The sequence below is a fragment of the Sciurus vulgaris genome, assembly GCF_902686455.1.
Source record: "Sciurus vulgaris genome assembly, chromosome: 1".
NCBI lineage: Eukaryota > Metazoa > Chordata > Mammalia > Rodentia > Sciuridae > Sciurus > Sciurus vulgaris.
This window is the reverse complement of record NC_136461.1, coordinates 188,445,713-188,465,290: the sequence shown is the minus strand read 5'-3', so window position 1 is coordinate 188,465,290 and position 19,578 is coordinate 188,445,713. Positions and strand designations below refer to the sequence as shown.

Genomic DNA, 19,578 nt, shown 5'->3' with positions numbered 1-19,578 from the left:
GTTGCCCAGTTCAGCTCAGTGTAATGAATAGTTGTATAAACTGTTTTGCCTGAGTTTATGGGGTATCTGCTTATATTAGAGACTTATATTTGTGGATAATTTGAAAATCAAAAAAATGTATTGGAAATGTTAACGTAAACACCAAAAACTCTGGTGTGTGTGTGTGTGTGTGTGTGTGTGTGTGTGTGTGTGTGTGTGAACATTTTAAAATTTATTTTTTCCTTTTATCTATTGGACTTATGTTGCTTCCTTTTCTCAAAACACCAAGGATAAGAACCTATCAAATACAAATGTCATTATGTAACAGCTATTATATTTCTGAAATTTAAAATAAACAACATTCCCAAATATCACTCAATACTGTGTATTGGAATACAACTTTATTGTTATAAAAGGAAGTCACCTTTCTTTTTATGTTTTACATTTGTATGTTTTTGCATCTTTATAGCTAGCATTGGTATTATTGTCAAAAACATGTTATTGCAAAAGCTTTTAAAATATTTGTGTGTGTGTATAACACATGCATATAAATGTGTATATATTTAGTTAAAGGATTTAATTGTATGTACACAGTACTAGATTGTATAGGTCTGTTTAGTTTTTGTTTTGGGTTTAGTTTCACATTGTTTCAAGAATAGAATAATTGATACCATTGAATGTTTTGTGGTATTTTAATGATTTTTCTGCTCTTTAAAGTGATTAAATAGAAGTAACCAGTAATGACTAACGCTCTTAGGTATAATGAAGAAAGGATGTGAATTTTCTAGATGGGAATTAGTCATATTTAAAATAACATATATGTTAACTCTTCAACTCTTTGACCATCCAGCCCAAAATGCTTCTGAAAAAAGGAAGGAAAATTGTAATTCAAGTGGTTTAATTATACATATCAGCATGTTACCACCAGTTACCACCAATACAAGACACTTTAATATGGATCCATAGACAGCAGCATGCTGTATTTATTTATTTTAGCATATTTAGTCCTCAGTGTTCTTGCAAGTCATTGCAGAATGAAATTGCAAAAAGAGAGGGAAAGTGCAACACATCACCTAGGAGGATTCTTCAAACTGTGAGCATGTGTCTACCTTGTAACTGCATATACAAGCTGCAAATGACAGTGAGATTGGTATGTAGAAGATTTTGTTGGGAAGATACTAGAAATGCAATTGTTAAAAACAATGAAGTCTTCTAACTTATCTGAGGAGACAGTGCATATGTTGTTTAGCTATTGTCAAATCCATTTTCGGATGGCTGTGTTTAGAGTTAGACACTTTAAAAGTGTATGAGAAGATGAAAACAAAACAGAGGATTTCCTATTGTTTTCCTTTCCTTCCTCTGCATCTCTCCTTTTCCTCCTATTAGATTTAAACAGTTGTAAAATCTACAGTCCATCTACTACGGTATTTCACCAAAGCGTGGACCATGAGCCCTTCAGAAATTACACTGGCGATTGAAATAATTAAGTTAATTAAGTGGTGCATTTTAACTGATACAAATATTAAAGCCAATGGTGGACTTCAGTACCTCTGTCAGGTAAAATTGGTTGTGTTTGAGTTCATGTGGCATAAATCATTTTGTAAGTCTGAATATGATCCATGAAATGGATTTTCTAAGGTTGCTTGGGTGCCTATTAATTTTATAGAGCAAATCAATACAATACAAATTTTTAGTCCATGTTTTCAACTATAATTTGAAGTATTTCTTACCACCCTGGGGCTACCACAATAGCTGATCTCTGAAGTGAATGCCTCGAAGGTCTGGTACCTACAGCACTTCCACCTGCATCCAGTCCAGCACCTCAGTTCGTATCCACACTGTTCAGGCCTAGGCAGTAACATATTTTTCTGTATTGATGTATCAGATTCTCACAGTAACCCTGTGAGTTACATACTAAGATTCAAATTTTACCGAGGAAGGAAATGAAGAAAGCAAGTTACTGGCCTGTAGTCAAATAGGGCTCCTTCATGATGGGCTAGGACTTCAGGTTAAGGTTTGGTATTAGATCTTTCCTCCTGTTAACCAATGTTGTCTTCTTCCTCATTTTGCCTTGGAACTGTTATTTCACATTATTCCTGTTTTAGTCTTTTAATTCCTTGATGTCTTATGAAGATTTAATTTCATGTTTAGATACTTAGTGTTCGTTTTGTCATGATAAATTGTAAGTAGGGATTTGAAAAATACTGTCCTGCTCTTTAGGATATTTGTGATTCATGTTTAATTGTAAGGGTACTTTTAGTAAGGCACATGTGAGTGCTAAGAACATATTGGTGAAGCAGTTTCAGATAAGTCATCTTTCAAATTATTTTGATCAGAGCAAAACCTAAGGATTTATAAGATAAGTAAATTATCTGCAAACTGATAAGAGGGCACATTGAAATCCAGACTAATTTAAGTCAGACTTTTGTCTTATTTGGTTCATTTTAACTGACCTCATGGTACATAAAAAGAGTAAAGAATTTTGGTTTAAATAAGTTACTAATGCAATTCATGCATGAAATAAAAAAGAGGGACATCATTTTTCAGTTTATTGAAGAATTAGCCTCAAAATTTAAAACCTTTTATTTTGTTTTAAAAAAATTATGCCCACTTGCATAAACTAAAATCAAAGACTTAGTAGTTTACACAAAATAAACATCTGGTTCTTTCAGAGGACAATCACAGATGGCTAAAAATTTTAAAAGGAATTTTCAGGGGTCTTTTGAAAGTTAATGAATTAGCGATTTTTATGTCATTCCTAATCTTGAAAGAAACAAAATAAACAAAAATGAGATATTAGAGGTAGATGTACAAAACCCAAAAGCAATAGCAGTAGTAGCTGTGGAACTCAAAGAGCCAAAACTTAATCCTCTGTGAGGTACAATAAGATCCATGAAGCTGTGTCTTTTCTTTAAGACCATGCTGGCTTCCAAGGGATAGTGGTAATGAAAATATAACAACCATCTAACTCACTTATTCTCCCCTTGTGCTTCAAGTGGTTTTGAAAATATCTTGAGTATCTTATTGTTCCCTTCCCTCCTTTGGGCTTCCTCATCCCAGGGGACACCAACAAGCGCTTCAGACCTGCCGTGATGACTTCGTGGCATTGTTTATGTGAAGCTGCAGGGGAGTATGGACTCTGCTTGGTTCAAATATAAAATGAAAGGCGTGGGTTTTCTTCCTGCTTTTGTTCAGTATGTGGAGTGAAGAAAGCTAGAACTCATGTTTTTTCATCATGGAACCATGATCATTTTGGAGTGGATCGTATTGTGGGGCTCAAAATTGTTTAATTATAGCATTTGACAGTTCTCCCATAATAATAATGGTTAGCATTTATATAGCCTGTTTCATCTTCAAAGCATTTCACAAACACTAATTAATTCTCACGGCATGCCTGGGAGGTGGGTATCATCATTCCCATTTTACAGATGTGGAAATTGATGCAAGCAGGTTAAGAGTCTTGCCATGGGCCATAGTGGGAAGTCAGTCTAAATGCAGGTTGCAAACTCAGGAGTGGCTGGCGCCTGAATCCTTTTCCTTAGCCCTAAATTAGGCCTCCTCCTCTTCCCTCCAGATCTCCCAATTTTTTTTCCCCTTTCTTTTTTAAGTCCTGGAAGGGACTCTGTGGTTTTCCCTTTCAGTCTTCCTCTTAGAGAGTAGTTTCTTTAACACTGCCCCCAGAAATAAATAAATCATCTTAGTATAACAGCTTTAAAGACCTAATATGTCTAATCAGGATATAAATATTTTGGAAAGTCAGGAAATGAATTAGGTTTGGGTGCAAGAAAGGATTCCAAATTACATTTTGCCTAATAAATATTGCATCCGTAAACAGTAAAAGTAATGATAGTGATTAGTTAACAGTACCAAATAAAACGTGCATTTAAAACGAACCTGACCGGGCACTTTTGTGTCATTCTGACTGATGTGTACACAGTCCATTCTTTGAAAAATCAAGGCACTCATTTGAATTGTAAATTGCCAACATTGTAAATTGTAAATTGCAGCAGTCGTATTGTGCTATGATGTGACAAATTGCAAATGGAATATTGGCCAGGCTTCCATATCTTGCATTTCTATTCTACTTGCTGCTACTATCACCATTAATCTCTTTTGCAGAAGGTGCATGGCGAATTGTTCTGGACATGGAAAGGACATTAAGTTGCATTGTTGGCTATTGCAGGACTCTGTGTGGCTTCTCTGACCTCTGACTTTTCTTATTGGTGTAATTCAGTACAGTGCTACTCATTTTGGGTCCTGCTGTTTTTGGATATAAGGGTTCTGGCACAGTTTGTGCCTGACATATCACTTAATATATATTGTATTACAGTCAAGAGTTTTGGCTAAAATGTGTCAAGAATATCTCAAAATAGAATTTTTTAAAAAAAAATTCGTATCAGAATTATAAAATAAAATTATAATTCTAATTATTATAAGATCCTGGATACATTTTTCTAATGCGTAAGGCTTTTAATCTAGCCTTGCATTTTACAAATGAGGAACCAAAGATTGAATGCTGTTAATGAAGACTGGCCTTTGGATAATGAGTTAGCCTATGTAACCATCAAGAGTCAAAGAGCTCTAGTGTTTTCAAGGGGAATAGTTGACCTCTACCTATTTAATTTTCTAATTGTTGAAATTTCATCTTGAAACACAAGTAAATTACTCATATAATTTTGGATGTGTGTCTACATATAGAGGGTACTTGTTAAAGTGGGTAATGTGAAAATATTCTAGTGCCTTGACAGAATCAATGAAAATTGGTTGCACTCAAATAATGAATAGTTATAGCTCTCTGTTCTTAATAGTTCATGGCAAAAGCTTTAATGTGCATTGAGTAGAGAGTAGAGTTATACTATGATGATAAAGACAGGTGGATGTTAAGAAAGTATACGAGAAATCCTGTTAACTCATCTCTGTTTAATAGAGACCTTCTGTAAAATTTAGTCTCAGGTCCACTGCATGCAGAGTGTCTTTGGACAGAAGGTTCTATTCTGTAATGTAATAGCCAGGTGCACACACACTAATACTACTGTTAGTTGACTTGTGTTTTTACCAACAGTTAGGAAGATCATAGAGTAGAAGAAAGGGACCAGGGGATGGGAGTATGCGAGGGAAAGGGGAAATACTGGGGAACGATATTGCCCTAATTATATTGTTATATGGTATGCATATTTGGGTATATAACAATGAATCCCACTAGTATGCACGATTGTAACACACCAATTGAAAATACAGAAAGAAAAAGATAAGAGTTGGTGCAGATTGTTTCAAATCCATAATTGTATTTGAATGCATTTTTATATTTATATAGATAGATATTATAGACACATTAAATCTGAGAATGAAAGTAAAGTTCTTCAGTACTTCAAAAGTGAATACTTCAGAAAGATTTGATAAAAATGCATCACTTGAAGTAACCAATTAAGTATGGTGAAGCAATTGTGAGAGTGGGGAAAAGATCATAAGTATTTGGAAATTTCAGAGAATCCATTACATGCATGCATCCATGTAAGAAAAATAACTTGGTATATAATTCAAAGATTGACCCAAAAATATATATATATGGGTGTTTTAGCATAATTATGGGTAAGTTAGATATATAAATTAAGTAATATAATAAATTATTCAGATAATAACAAGATATGGCATTTTTATGATTCTGTACTTCAACTGACTTTTCAGTTAACTGAATGCTGATAAAGCAATTGGTGAGGTGAGATCTACAGTGTAGCTCAAGAATGATATGCAGGAGGTCTTTTTCACTCCTTCAAGTATCCTTTTTTTGGTGGGGGGAGATATAAAATCCTAACTAAATTCTTTGTTTCTGGATTTATTCAATTTTTTTGTTGTTTATTTATAGTCATCAACTGGTTGTTTTACTTTATGTTACGGTATTAGAGATCCTTAATATATCTCTTAATATTTACAAATATCTTACTGAATTTTGTTAGTGATCCTACTTTTCCACTAGTTTTCCAGTATAAGTACAACATTCATGTATTCAAAAAGTTTTGGTGTTGATTAGGATGTCCATTATGCCGTTTATGTACAAAAACATATTAGGATTTCTTCCATGATAGAGTTCATAATCCAAGAGAAATAAAACTAGCTTATAAATTCTACATTCTGGTAGACGAGGGAAAATTGACCATCTGGGGAATAGAAGAGACATACTGCAGTCAAGTCAAGAAGTGGTGTGTGGACTTTGAAGATTTCTCTTGCCAATTGATACTCAGCTTTCGTCCAGCAGAAAAATGATCTGCACAGACTTTGAAGAATGACAGAAACAGGATTCCTAGGAGCAGGCTTTCCACAGGAAATGGTGGATCCTTGAGATGATAGGAATTACCCAGCAAAATCAGTTAAGTGGAGAGAGGACGGGACTGACATAAGGATTTGAAAGTGGAGGCAATAATTGGATCACTGAAGCTCAAGAGACTGGATTAGAGCCCAGTTTTTTTTTTTTTTTTAAAGATTGGAAATTATAATGAAATTGATTTTGAATTACTAACTTTCCTTTGTAGCCCTCATTGATACCTTTCCCAGTGAACCTCTCATGTAGTATTTTAGTTATCTCTTTGCTAACAGATCTCTTACACTTGTCTGGACAGGGATTGTTTCTATATTTCTAGTTATTCTGACAGTATAGACCCTCAATAAATATAGACCTAGTGCAGGAACAAAGAAACAGGAAAAGTGTTTTTACTGCATTACTTTCAGTTTGACTTGGTTGTTATAAGATGTGATGATATTTTCGTTACAGTATCTCAAACTCATTGCAAGTGCATCCACTTTTTCTTTTCCTTGTGGTTTTCTTTGATGCACATCTGCAGAGTAGGTGAATAATTTGCGTTTTTTAATGTTGTGTTGGTAAAGTTTTTGAAGATGCAAAAGTTTAGAGTTAGAAGAACTGAGTTCAAACTGTAGAGCTACCTCTCACTAGCTTAGTTGCCATGAACAGGTTATTTATGTTTTCGGAACCTCCGGTTAATCATCTGTAAAATAGGATTATCATTCTTGCCTTTCAGTATGTTTTTAATATACTGAATATTAGAATTTAGAATAATAGCATTTGGTATCTACCACATAGTATGTTCTCAGGAAATTTTTTCTGATTGTAAACATGATTCACAGAAAAATGAATACATCTCAGAAAATGTATTTAGAAACTTGCTTTTTTTATTTTCTGAAATTGAGAAATTGTCACTCCCTCTCCACCCTCAGGAATTGATTCCTTATAGTCTTTTAGATGATTGCATTATCTTTTTTATGGCTTTCATAAAGGTATATATGGTTAAAAATGTTCTAAAATCCTGAGAACTGCAAAACAGTGCTAGTAATGCAATTCATTAACAGTTTTCAAATTTGCTGGCAAGACATCCTGTAAAATGTGTCATTTGCACATCGTGTTCATAGAGCAAACAAAATAATACTTAGCTATGTAATAATATACAGTATTAAATCCCCCTGGGAAAAGAGTTGGTTTTAAATACTTTGAAAAGAAACTTTCAAGTTAGTGATTTACACAGTTAATTATAAACAACAAGCCTTGTAATTAAGTGTTGCCATTTTGGGTGGAATTGGTTTCACCCATCACTAATCCGTCTATCCTTGTCTCTGGCCTTTGAGAGATTACGGGAAAATGCACACGATGAAAAGTTTAACTTGTCAAGTATAAATTTAGATGCAAAGTCCGGAATATCAAACACCGCAAGTGATAATTATCACCACCTGGAAATAATTTGTACCACTGAGTTAAGTAAAGAATTCTCCCTTTCTGCTGATGGGGAGTTTTTAACCTCCTGATCACTGAGTACTCCCTGCAGTTTACAGTGATGTATCTTGTGGTTCATTCCCAGTAGTCAGCGCAGCACGAGCAATTAGCGGAACACCAGAGGATAAGTGTTGGCTTTGTACAACGTGACTAAGATTAAACCAGAGCAAATTAGAATCAAGGATGATTGTCCAGTTTGCAAGTTTTTGAAGTCCAGTTCAGTTACCTATTTCTTCAAGTTCAACTAATTCTGGAACTTTTGCTTTAAAACAAATAGATAAATTTTTTGAATAGTTGAATTATTCTGAATTACATTTTAATGTCTTACATATGTATTTTCTCCTATGTTTACATTTGTTTTGGAATCTTAGGATGTCTCTATTTAATGGGAGACTAATTTGGAGCCCCCAAACATAATCAGAAGATAAGTTTTTATAATAAATAAACATGAAAGTTAAATATATTTTGCATAGTTGACCTACATAGACTCAGTTAAGGATTTTCTGGCAGAAGTTTTTATTCTCTGATGGCTTTTTATACATGATTGAGTTTCTTAGCTTTATTAAGTTTTTGTGGTTGTTAATTAGATTTTCGTATAGCCCTCTGCAGGCAAGAGTTGATTTTGAATTTTGACTGCCTGTGTTTAACAAATTTGATTCTGATTCTCAAACATTTATATGTATAATTCCAAGAACACATTTTATTTAACACAATATGGTAAACAGAATGAATCATAGCTATGAACTTTTTCCAAAGGCATTTCTTAGATAAATTTCATAAAAAGAAAAACCAAATTACATGTAAAAGACTTATGAGTGGGAGAAGGTAAATACTTGAATTTAAGTTAAATTATATGAGGTGTTTTGGGGGGATGGAAAGTTACAGAAATTCAAATATAACCTTCCTTTATCTAATGAGAGGGAGGTGACAGGGAGAGAATCCTGTATGTGTGAGCTCCCTCTGTTGCTCTGGAATAGCATTTTATTCATGATCTTTGATGTGATGTGGAAACTTTTGCTAATTTTATTAAAACAAATGGACTTTTTCTGAATTCAGTTTATAAGTTTACTTAAATAGAATACAAAGGTAGTGCCCTGAAGATGTAATGTTCTGACCTTCAAATTTTTGTCAATGTTTTTTAAATGACTAAAACATTAAAAATATGTCTGTCACCAATAAGGAAGGGAAGGAACTTCAGTCATATTTGGGAAGCACCCACTTATGTGGCAGATATGACAAGTGAAGCCAAGGTCTAACTGGATACATATCAGTTAGGATGATGTTAGTGAGCAGGTGGAACATTAGCTGACTGAATTTATGCTGAATTTTGTATTAATTACAATAAAGAAATAAGATGAACATAAAAATTACTGTTGAAAATAGAGTTGTTTGAAAATTTTGGAAATCGCACTTTTATTTTTTTGGAAATGGCATTTTTAAATGCTAGAAAATCCTGTTATTTTGATAGCCTAGGAGAATTTTTAAAATATTTGTCATAAATTTGGAATTAAATTATTTGCATTATGTAAAAATATGTTTTTTCTGTGTCATGTACCTGTGTGCTGCTGAGTGATTGTTAAAAGATACCACTTTGATTGGCTTATTAATTTCATATTTTGAATAACAGCCATCTAATTTTATTACTTTAGAATTCAAGCTTAACAAAGTGTGGGAAATGATAGCGCTCTTGACTTTATTTGTATAGTGGGGGGCAGTATCTTCATTACTCATGAAAAAAATGTGAAACTTTTGAGCCTGAAATATTACTCAGATTGTAATATTCTGAAATTTAAAAAATAGTTAAGTTAAAGGCAAACTGAAGGCTAACTGCTGTTCATAGCATGTGAGTCAGAAGTTTTGATTCTGATATGTATGAGTGACATTTTTACTTGAGACATTTTAAAAAAAACTTTATTTTTTACTTTCTCAAACCTAAAATATTCATTTTCTGGCAAGCAGTGGGAGAAGTCCCTACTATATTTCTAATTTTAAAATGAGTGTTTATATTTACCTAAATAATTATTAAAACTGACAATTTTTGTTAAGTTGTCCAGGCTATGACATTTTGTTCTGACAACCTGAGAAGACTGACTCACTATGTGCAGAGGGAATTTAAAATGAAAATTGCTTCTAAATGGATGGGAGAATATATTTTTTTTTTATATTAAGGGGGCAAATGTAGGTGCATAGTTTATAGGAAAATGTTATCTTTTATATCTCAATATTATAACCATCATTTTTTCTTGAAGTGGGAATACTTGAGATATTTAATTTTAGCTCAGTTTTTTGGAAACATGTTTTCAAGGAAAAGAAAAGCAAGTTAATTGTAGGAAACAGGAGCCTTAAAATCTGGTCCCTTTCAGAGTCCATGTAGCTACTCCACGTGTGGCACCATGCACGGGTTTTACCCTAATTGGCAGCATTCTAAATAGTGAGGCAAACTTCCCTACTGACCCCATTCACAGGAGGGTGGGAGGTAAAATGGTATATGGTGGACACCCTAGGAGATGACCTCAGGGCTGACTGTATTCTTCTACTCTATAATCATGATCAAAGTGCCAAAAGTTTATTGAAGCTAGAATTTACATTTTTTTTTTAAATTTAAATTCATTTTAAACCAATATATAAGACAGAACAATTGTTCATATTTATGGATTCCACATGATACTTTGATTCATATAAACATTATAAAATGTTTAAATCAGGTTAAACCTACCCGTATCCTCAAATGTAATGTCATTTTTTTTTCTTTTTAATTTAGAGACACTGTGAAAGTAAGTTGCTTAGTCATTAAATTGCTGAGGCTGACTTTGAACTCTCCATCCTCCTACCTCGGACTCCTGAGGTCCTAGAATCACAGGTGTGCACCACCAAGCCTAGCTCAAATGTTATTTCTTTAGGTGAAATATTGAAAATCCTGTCTTCTCACTGTATGAACATATAGCACATTATTGTAACCACTGTGCATCAATCAGCACATCAGAACTTCTTGCTTCTGTCCAACTGTAACTTGATGTGCACACATAAGGCTTTTCTAATCTCTGCCTTCCCTCCAATCTCAGCCTCTGGTAAGCACCATTCTATTCTCAGTTTCTATGAGATCAACTCTTTTCATATTCCATATGTGAGTGACATCATGTAGTGCTTGTTTTTGTTTCTGGCTTATCTCATTTAACATAATGATGTCCACTTCCAAGCATGTTGTCTCATATGACAGGATTTTATTCCTGCTTATGACTGAATAGTATTCCATTGTGTACATGCACCACATTTTCTTTACCCATTCATCAATTGATGGACATTCCAGCTATTTCCATTTCTTGGCAATGTGAATAGAGCTGTCATAAACAGGGAAGTGAAGATGTCTCTCAGGCATATTGATTTCATTTCCTTTGGATATGAACCCATTGGAACTGCTGGATTATATGGTAATTCTGTTTTTAAATTTTGAGCCATCTCCATACTGTTTTCCATGATAGTTATATGTATGCACATTCCCACCAAGAGAGTGCAAGGGTTTCCTTTTGTGCACACCCTCCCCAGAGCGAGACTTTGCTCTCTTGGCTATTTTCGATAATAGCCATTCTTACTGGAGGGATGTGATGAAATTTTGGACCCTTTGTAGCTATTTTCCAAAGACAATCATAGCACAAACATATATGATCTCAAATTTGATTTGCATTTCCCTGATGATTAGTGATGTTGAGACTTTTTTTTTTTTTGTATACTTGTTGGCCATTTCTTTGTCTTTGAGAAATCTCTATTCAGGTCTATAGAATTTGTTCCTCATACTAGGACATTAACCAGTGTTGTTAATATAAAATATTGGATCATTCAGAAATAAAAATGAAGAACATCTGGAATTCATTTTCACTTCTTGATCCATACTCACACCTCATATCCTATCAGTCTAAGGCACCTTGTGTTCTAGTGTTTTGGTTTAGACCCTGTTCTCTTTTCTAAACTCCCACTTTCAGGTTTGCTCTCTCTAATCCACCCTCCACACCTCAGCAGTTGCCTTTTAAAATTTTATGGTGGTTCTCTTTGACTCTTGCTTAATATCCCTTCCCTGCCTTACCAGCCACATGGTATCCAAGTCCCTTTAAGTGTTGGCTCTGCTCTTCTCATGCAGCCACATCTCCTGCCTGACATTTACCTGTCACCTTTTGCAGCCCAGTGGGATAACTTCATTTACTGCCAAAAGATTTTGAGCCCTTTTTATGTGACAGGGAATGCCAAGGCAATTCACACCCTGTGCTATGAGTGGTCTCAGTATGAATCGTATTCCCATTTAAAACTCAGCCTGGTACTTCACATCCAGTGGATCCCTTCTCTGGTTCTACTATTAGTGAATACCTGTCTTATGTATCTTAGTGATAGATCTGAAATTGTACCATCTTATATTGGTTGCTTTCAGCTCTATCTCTTGGAGACTTAGAGCTTCTAAGATGGGAACTGTGTCCTATCAAGGAATTTCAGATACCAAATTTAGTGTCTGATTGAAATAGTTGTACAATTAATATTTGTAGAATAAATTGTACTGAAATATGCCTGAAAAGCCTGTTCTCTGGTTACAGTTTTCATTTAATCTCCATAGTTTCTATCAGTCAAATATTCAGCATATTGTTATCAGATATTATAAAAATTGCACTATAATTTAATTCTATCTCTTGCTCAGACTATACAACATATTTTAGAAATTTTGGACCCACTGTAGCTATTTTCAAAGAAAAATTATAACACAAACATACATTATCTGAAATTTGATTGTTTAATCTGTGGATTATTTTGTATAGTTGGTGACTCTTCTGATACCTTTCCCTTGGAATTTCTCAACTTCTTCAGTGTCAGTAATTATTCTACTCCTCTTTGTTCACATATCCACAGCCATGTGATATCTCAAATTTCATCATTCCTTACAAAAACACTCCCCTACGACCAAGAACTCAGAAACCCCCATCTGTGACCACGCCTTCCCCTTCCTTATCACATCCATTTCCTCAGTCTTCCAAAAGCACTTCTTGGCTCACACATCTTCATGCTCTTTCCTCCCTGTTGAGCCTCCATTTATATCTAGTGATCCTTTTGTGGGTCCTTATTTGACTGCTTCTGCTAGTCCTCACAAACCAGGGACATTCTTCATTCTACATTCTTTTACTCTTTGTCGCTTATTTCTTTTATTTTACTGAAAGGGCTTTATCAGCTCTCTCCCATCCCTGGCAAGGAAAAGGTACTTCACCTTCTTTCCTAACCTGGTTTCTTTAGTACCCTGGACTGTCTTCTCTTGCCTTATCAGTTTTTCCTTTCCCATCTTCCTTTTTTACTAACCCACTGAACTTTGCCTATAAGATGTATTAGGTTGTGCCCAATCCTACCACTTTGTTCCCCTGTGACTCTTTTCTCCCCTTCCTTTAGATCTCAGTCCCCTCTGGTTTTGAACCCTGGATGAAAGGTTCCAGATCATAGCTGGTGGATTCAGCAGTACTCAGCAAGTTGTTTGAACAAGCCAGGTGGCCCTATTTACAAACCTCTTTGGTTACAGAATACTTTTGACTATTTAATATTGACAGTAAATTCAGAGCTACTAGTTTAATATCTTCAGGAAACCTTCCCTAACTCTTTCAGTCTGCCCGAGCTTTCCTTTTCAAAGTTTCTCACACATCTGGATCAGTCATTTCTGTTAATTCTTAAAATTAATAAACTAAAAGCTAGAGACCCATTCATTTAAACATGACAGTCACTTTACAGATTGCAGTGCAGTTGACAGTCTGACAAATGGATGATGTTTCCACTGTAACTCACTGCATTCACCCTGGTATGTCTCCATGTTTTAATGTTAGTATGTCCTTGTAGCCACAATTGATAGTATGGAGCTCCCTGATTCTCCTCTTGACACAGGACATGCACTTTGCTTGTTTCCTCCTTCTGTTAACTGTACTTTCTGTGTCTACATTCTGGGTTATTTGCCTAATTTACTAAGCAAACTGCTGCATGCCTTAACTCCTCTGGTCTCCTCTGAGATACCCAGCAAATACTGCAGAGCATGGGTTTGACATTTGGGACTTTATGTCATGATATTTGTAAAATACCTAAAAATTCAGTCAAATAAAGTAAATACTGGTACATCTTTATGATGGAATATTATAACATTAAAAGTCAGATTTTCAAAGGATAATTAATAACAGAAAATATTCCGTTTATGATATGTGTTGAGAAGTCCTCAACAACTAATAAGATGAGGAATTTAAAAACAATGATTAGGTTTGTCTGGATTTGGAGTAGGATATAGAAATCAGGTAGGTAGTCTCAGCATTTGGTTATCCTGCCTCCCTATCCTTCTCTGATAGATTTTATTGCTCATTTTATGTATCTCAGCTCTTTTGTAAACAACTGCTATGCACAAAGCAGCTTTATATTTTCATTTTGGACACCCGTTTCTGGGCGATGGGCATCCTGTGCATGTTGAGGAATGGTGATTTCTGCATGCTGGTTTGCCAGGTGCTGGAAACTAGTGTTACCAAGTGTCTACCTGTTGTTGACCTCTCCTTAACTGTTTTGGTCAATGACAAGGATATGTTTTGCACAAAAATAAATAAACACTAGACACTTTCTGTGATATAATGCAGCTTTTATGCTGTGGAAACATCTAGAGATCATTCCACCCTTGCTCACATGAATGCAGTAAAAATGGGTATAGAATCTTTCTGCAGAGCAAGCTTTTTCTTGTACAGGAGAGGTAGACATAGATTTCTACTGCATGAAGTTGTCTGGAGCCGGCAGGCCATGACCTCGCCTTGCCACATGTTGAGCTAAGATGGCGCCTGCCAGATGCTGGCGGGGCGTGCCTCTCCTGCACACGTAACTGTCAGACAATACCATGTGCATCAGACTAGATTGCGTGGTGCTTCATGACTGGCCAAGTACACTTCCTTGTTTGAGCTCTGGCACACGGACTAGTCTTGCCTTTGCACACTTTCCCCTGATTGGTTTTTGTACTTTTTATTAACTGGGTTTATTCCCCTAATAAATGAGACTTGATCAGGCTTTTGTCTTGTCTTCATTTCTCGTGTCTCTTGTCTCTCCCAATCCCCGCTCCCCCCTCCAGGTTCCCGTTGCAGTCCTGTGGGTCGGGACATGAAGTGGTCAAAATAACATGGCCAATAAGGGCACTCATTATCCTTAATATCAAGTAGCTGTTTAAAGCATCCTGTCACTTCTTTTTGGATCACGCATTTTAATTAGTATAAAGATGTGGGGTCAATATTAGTAGTGTACATATATGTATGTAATTTTTTTGTATTTTTTTAAAGTTTACTGAGATCAGCTCTTTTAAAGCCATCGTTAAACTTTGTATGGCAGAGATTTAAATAGGTTTTTAAATGTCTGGTTTTTACCTATTTGCTTGCGTGAGCTCTGTGGCTGTGCTCACTGGCATACACACCGTATGGATTCTTTTCCTGGCCAGAAACTCACTTTGCCTTTTGTTTCTTGCTCATTTTGGCCTTGTAGCCAGTCAGCCAACACACTCTCTTTGCCAGTTTTTCATCTTTGCCTCCCTTTGTCACCATGAGGCAGGTTTTCGTCATCTCCTCCCTAACCCATACCATAGTTTCCTTAACAGTTCAACTGGATGTCACCAGTTCCTAATTTCTGTTCTTTCCAGGAGGTTTTTAACCAATCGTTCTGTATTTTGATTTGTATTCATACTATTTAACTGCTCTGTGTGATGGGAGTTTATTCTCATTGTTTCCAAATTCTATTTTGAAGTAGTTCTACAAAAATAATAAATAAATAAGGAGCTCTGGTTATTGTCTTATTATACTGAATGTTATGCCATTTCCACAATTTATGTACTATTGTACATAAATGGATTAACATTCAAGGCTGGCCCATTAAGCTCCCACACTGTTTATCCACTGGGTTAGTTTGTATCTTAATTTTTAAAATTATCATTTATGTCCCTAGGCTTCCTACGGCCATTCTGAGGAAGCTAGTTTGATCCATATGGTCCGTGAAGTTGAACATACCATGAGTGAATGAATATTAAAATGCAGATCAAGAGTGTTTGAATCCTTTATTACCATTTTAAAATGAAAGTCAGTCTTGTGTTCATGTTGATGTGGAGCCACATTTGCTTCTAATCCTGACACCCAGAGAGACCTGGGAGAGGTACCATGTTTAGACTCACTTTAAAGCCATGTTAGTGACACTAAGTGCTTAATTGCTATTAGTTTTTATTGTAACTAATTTCCTGTCGTAAACCAATACATACCAGCCTTACTGTTGCATTAAAAAAAAAGATTAGTGTGACAACTTTTGTCTCCTGAATTGCTCAGTTTACCATTTTTTATAAAATTTAGTAGTTAACCTCCAGTTCTACTTTTCCAGAAAGAGCATATCTCTTTTTATGGTGCCTATTAAGTCACTTATTACTGTCTTCAGGAACACTTACTAAAAGCAGAGAGAAGATGAGCAAGGAGAACAGGCAAATTTAAAAATCTCCCCTTGGGACCTATCAACATGCCATTGATTACATTGCTGTCTTTTCCTGTTTTACCTATCCGTTGAAATCTAAGATGGCTGGAAACAAAATCGTCCTTATTTCCTGGTAAAGCAATAGGAAGTTTCTAATTTTGGCTGTCTTACTCAGATTCTGACACTTTGAGAATGGATAACAGTGGCCATTTGGTTTTTATATAGAGGGAACATTTTATCTGAACCCTGTTAGCTCAAAGGAGGTAATGTCAGCTGAAATAAAATACCAGAATGGCTTCTTTCTATTAATGCTCAATTATCTTGAGTGTTTGGAGAGGTAAATATCTCCTCATCTATTAACTACATTTTTTTTTAAGTTGACTTTTCTCCCCAGGATCATTTTCAAGTGAAGGTATAATTGGCTGGTGAAAGGGACCTTTACCTCATATAGTGTCAATTGTATTATAAATCACCCATTACTGTATTAGAAACTAAGAAAAGGAGTGAGTAGAATTATAACTGTTCTTTTATTCTCTTTGTTCTAAGGCTGCCATTGAATTTTTCTTTCTTTTTCATTTTTTTTTTTTTTAATGTAGGAACTCAGCATGAAAGATGCTAGGGAAATTGAATGTATTATTGGTTAAAGTGTCAGAAATAGTAATATCATTAAATATTCATTTTTCTGATTTTAGCAGTGAACAAAGCCTCACACACATTTGTGGTTAAATTGTTTTACCTCGTACATTAAAGATAGCCCTGCATATCTGACAGAAAGATGGTGTTATGCTTACCTAAATGATGCTGTTCTTTTATGGAGCACGTATTTCCTTAGGAAATAAGAGTAGAAAATAAGGATTAAATGATGAGTAAAAATTAACAACAGACTGAAGTCAGAATGAAAAATATGGCTGAGGATTAAAATCTCTTTGTCATTTATATAATCAATACCTTCTCTTTGTGAAATTCTTGAACCCAAGAATAATGAAAATTGGGTTTACTATGAATCCTGATGTACCCTGGAAAACCTGGATGAAAGAACTTTATACAGTCTTCTTATGTTCCCACAGGGTGCTGGACCTTAAGGGAAACACAAAATGAGCACACTTTGGGTGGTAGGTAGGTAGCTGGAAAAATTTGTAAATGGAAGACTCACACCAATATATCTCTCCCATGACTTAAGCTATTCATATTCTTTTACTAAAAATTCTTTGGTAGAAGACCAAGTTTGAGTTATTGTTCAAAATTGGGCTACTGGGCAGTGTTTCAAGGGTCAGTTTTGCAATTAATCCTTATGTGACTATCTAATTTATTGCTGGTAGAAACAAATAGCCTGGTTCTTTGCCACATAATTTAATGCAGTACAATCTGGGGATTCCTTTTCTAATGTAGTAGAACTAATGTTTTATTTTAACACATTGTTTATTGCCTTTTCCTACATAAGTCATAAATTTCGTGATGTTCAATTTTGATTATATAATTTTAAAATTTCTGGTGTTTTGGCCTTTTTCTTTTACTTTCTCAAAATTAACTTTCTTTTCTAATACTTTTTTTTGGTGTATGTCCAAGTTATAAAAGTAGTATATTGTTGGAAATAGGAATTAAAAGTCAGTAATACTGGTGCATTTTGTGTGTGTATTGCCTACTGGTTGCACCATTTTAGTTTACAGAAAATGAAACTTGAATTAGGTGCACTACAACATTACCAGTATAAATTAAATGACATAGACATTTTGAGTATTTCACATATTTCCATTGTAGCCTAATTTGTCTTGATATTGTTTCCTGTTCTGAATGCATAGTGTAAAGTCTTTTAAGAAGCATTTCTTGCTTAACATTATTTCTTAGTATGCACTTTGCTAAGCAGTTTTATTGCCATATTAGGTGAAAATTTTATTTAACAAACAATTGTTTTTTAAGTCACATCTGTTAGTCAAATGAACAAATTCTCATTTAGATTTCTCCTACTTTAAACAACTCTGAATTTCAGTATATTTTACACTTCATTAGAAATTTCTATGATATTGGAAATTATCTAATATTTTCTGTTCAAATAGAGTAGCCACAGGTTGCATTTGGCTATTGAGCTCTTGAAATGTGGCTTGTAACACTACTGAGGAACTAAATTTTTCATTTTATTTTATTCCATTAATTTAATTTCAAAGAGTTACATATGGCTAGTGGCTACTGTATTGGAGAAAACAGCTCTAGATAATTGATCTTTAATATTTGTTACCACTATTTCTGTTAGGTCAATGTTATTAATAAGTACTCTGTTTACAAACTAAAGCAATACAAGACCTAACCCCTAATAGTCTCACACTGATGTGTATTTTGATTCCTTAATCATTTTTGAGAACCTGAACATGTGTCCTGTCCATTGATCTGTGTTATGTGGTGATGCCTTTATCATTGTGTAGTTCAAACATTCAAAGCTCTTCCTTCCAGTTGGGCACTCTTCTTTCTTTTCTTTCTTCCTTAGAATTCTGGCTTCATCTAAGATCTCCCTCATTTTCTCCTTTCTCACTTGATTCCCTACTCAGCTACAGTCATAAAATTTTCTTCCTATCATACCTCAGTAGACCGTATTATTCAGAGGAGACTTCAAGCCCATGAAGGCAATGACCGTGCTGGAATATTGTGGACTCGGGCCTTCCCTTAGCATAGTGCCTGGCTCAAGGCAGGAATCAGTGCATTCTGTGAATGAACAAGCAGGTGTTGCCGCCCTTCACCATGCTCTTTCTTTTTCCCCAGTAGTATAGAAGAAATTTATTCATGAGGTCCTATATTGTCCTAGATGATACCTAATATCTATTATACCAGCATACTAATAATAAATGGATAAGTAAAGAAGAGACAAAGGAAAAAAAAAATTCTAGAAGACTACCTCTAATCATCAGACCATCTGGCATTTCATGACATTTTTCTGCCATCTTAACTTGTATCTGTTCATCATGCTCTTTAGTCCAGTGCAGGAAAAAGACATGGCTAGAAGTCCATTCCAAAATGAGTTTGAGTTTTCTGAATTTTATTTCCATGTATAAAAAAGAAAATAGTTTGTTTATAAAAGTGAATTATAGATGAGAGATGAACTGAAGAAAAAGTGGACCAATATACTAAACAGGTATGGAGTTCAGAACAAATTGTAAAATGTGGCATATAGTGATTGTACAATATTTGCTGAACGGATGACTTTGACAGATGCTACTGTTTAGTAATATATGAAACTCAAGTGAAGTAAATGGCTACTTACAATGAGCAACTATAATCTTTCACATGTTTGTAGAAATTAATTATCACCAAATTTTGAAAATCATTTTTGTTTTCATTAATAACATCATTTTAATCTT

The 19,578-nt window shown here is 34.7% G+C and overlaps 1 protein-coding gene and 1 long non-coding RNA gene across 9 annotated transcripts in view; both read left to right on the top strand.

Moving 5' to 3' along the window:
- Window positions 1–19,578, top strand: part of TRPS1 (transcriptional repressor GATA binding 1) — a 237,596-nt gene that overhangs the window by 109,077 nt on the left and 108,941 nt on the right. The gene's annotated exons all lie outside the window — the stretch shown is intronic.
- Window positions 10,349–19,213, top strand: LOC306652421. Its single transcript, XR_013761394.1, has 2 exons — window positions 10,349–14,518; window positions 14,897–19,213. It is a non-coding gene; the product is annotated as an uncharacterized lncRNA (long non-coding RNA).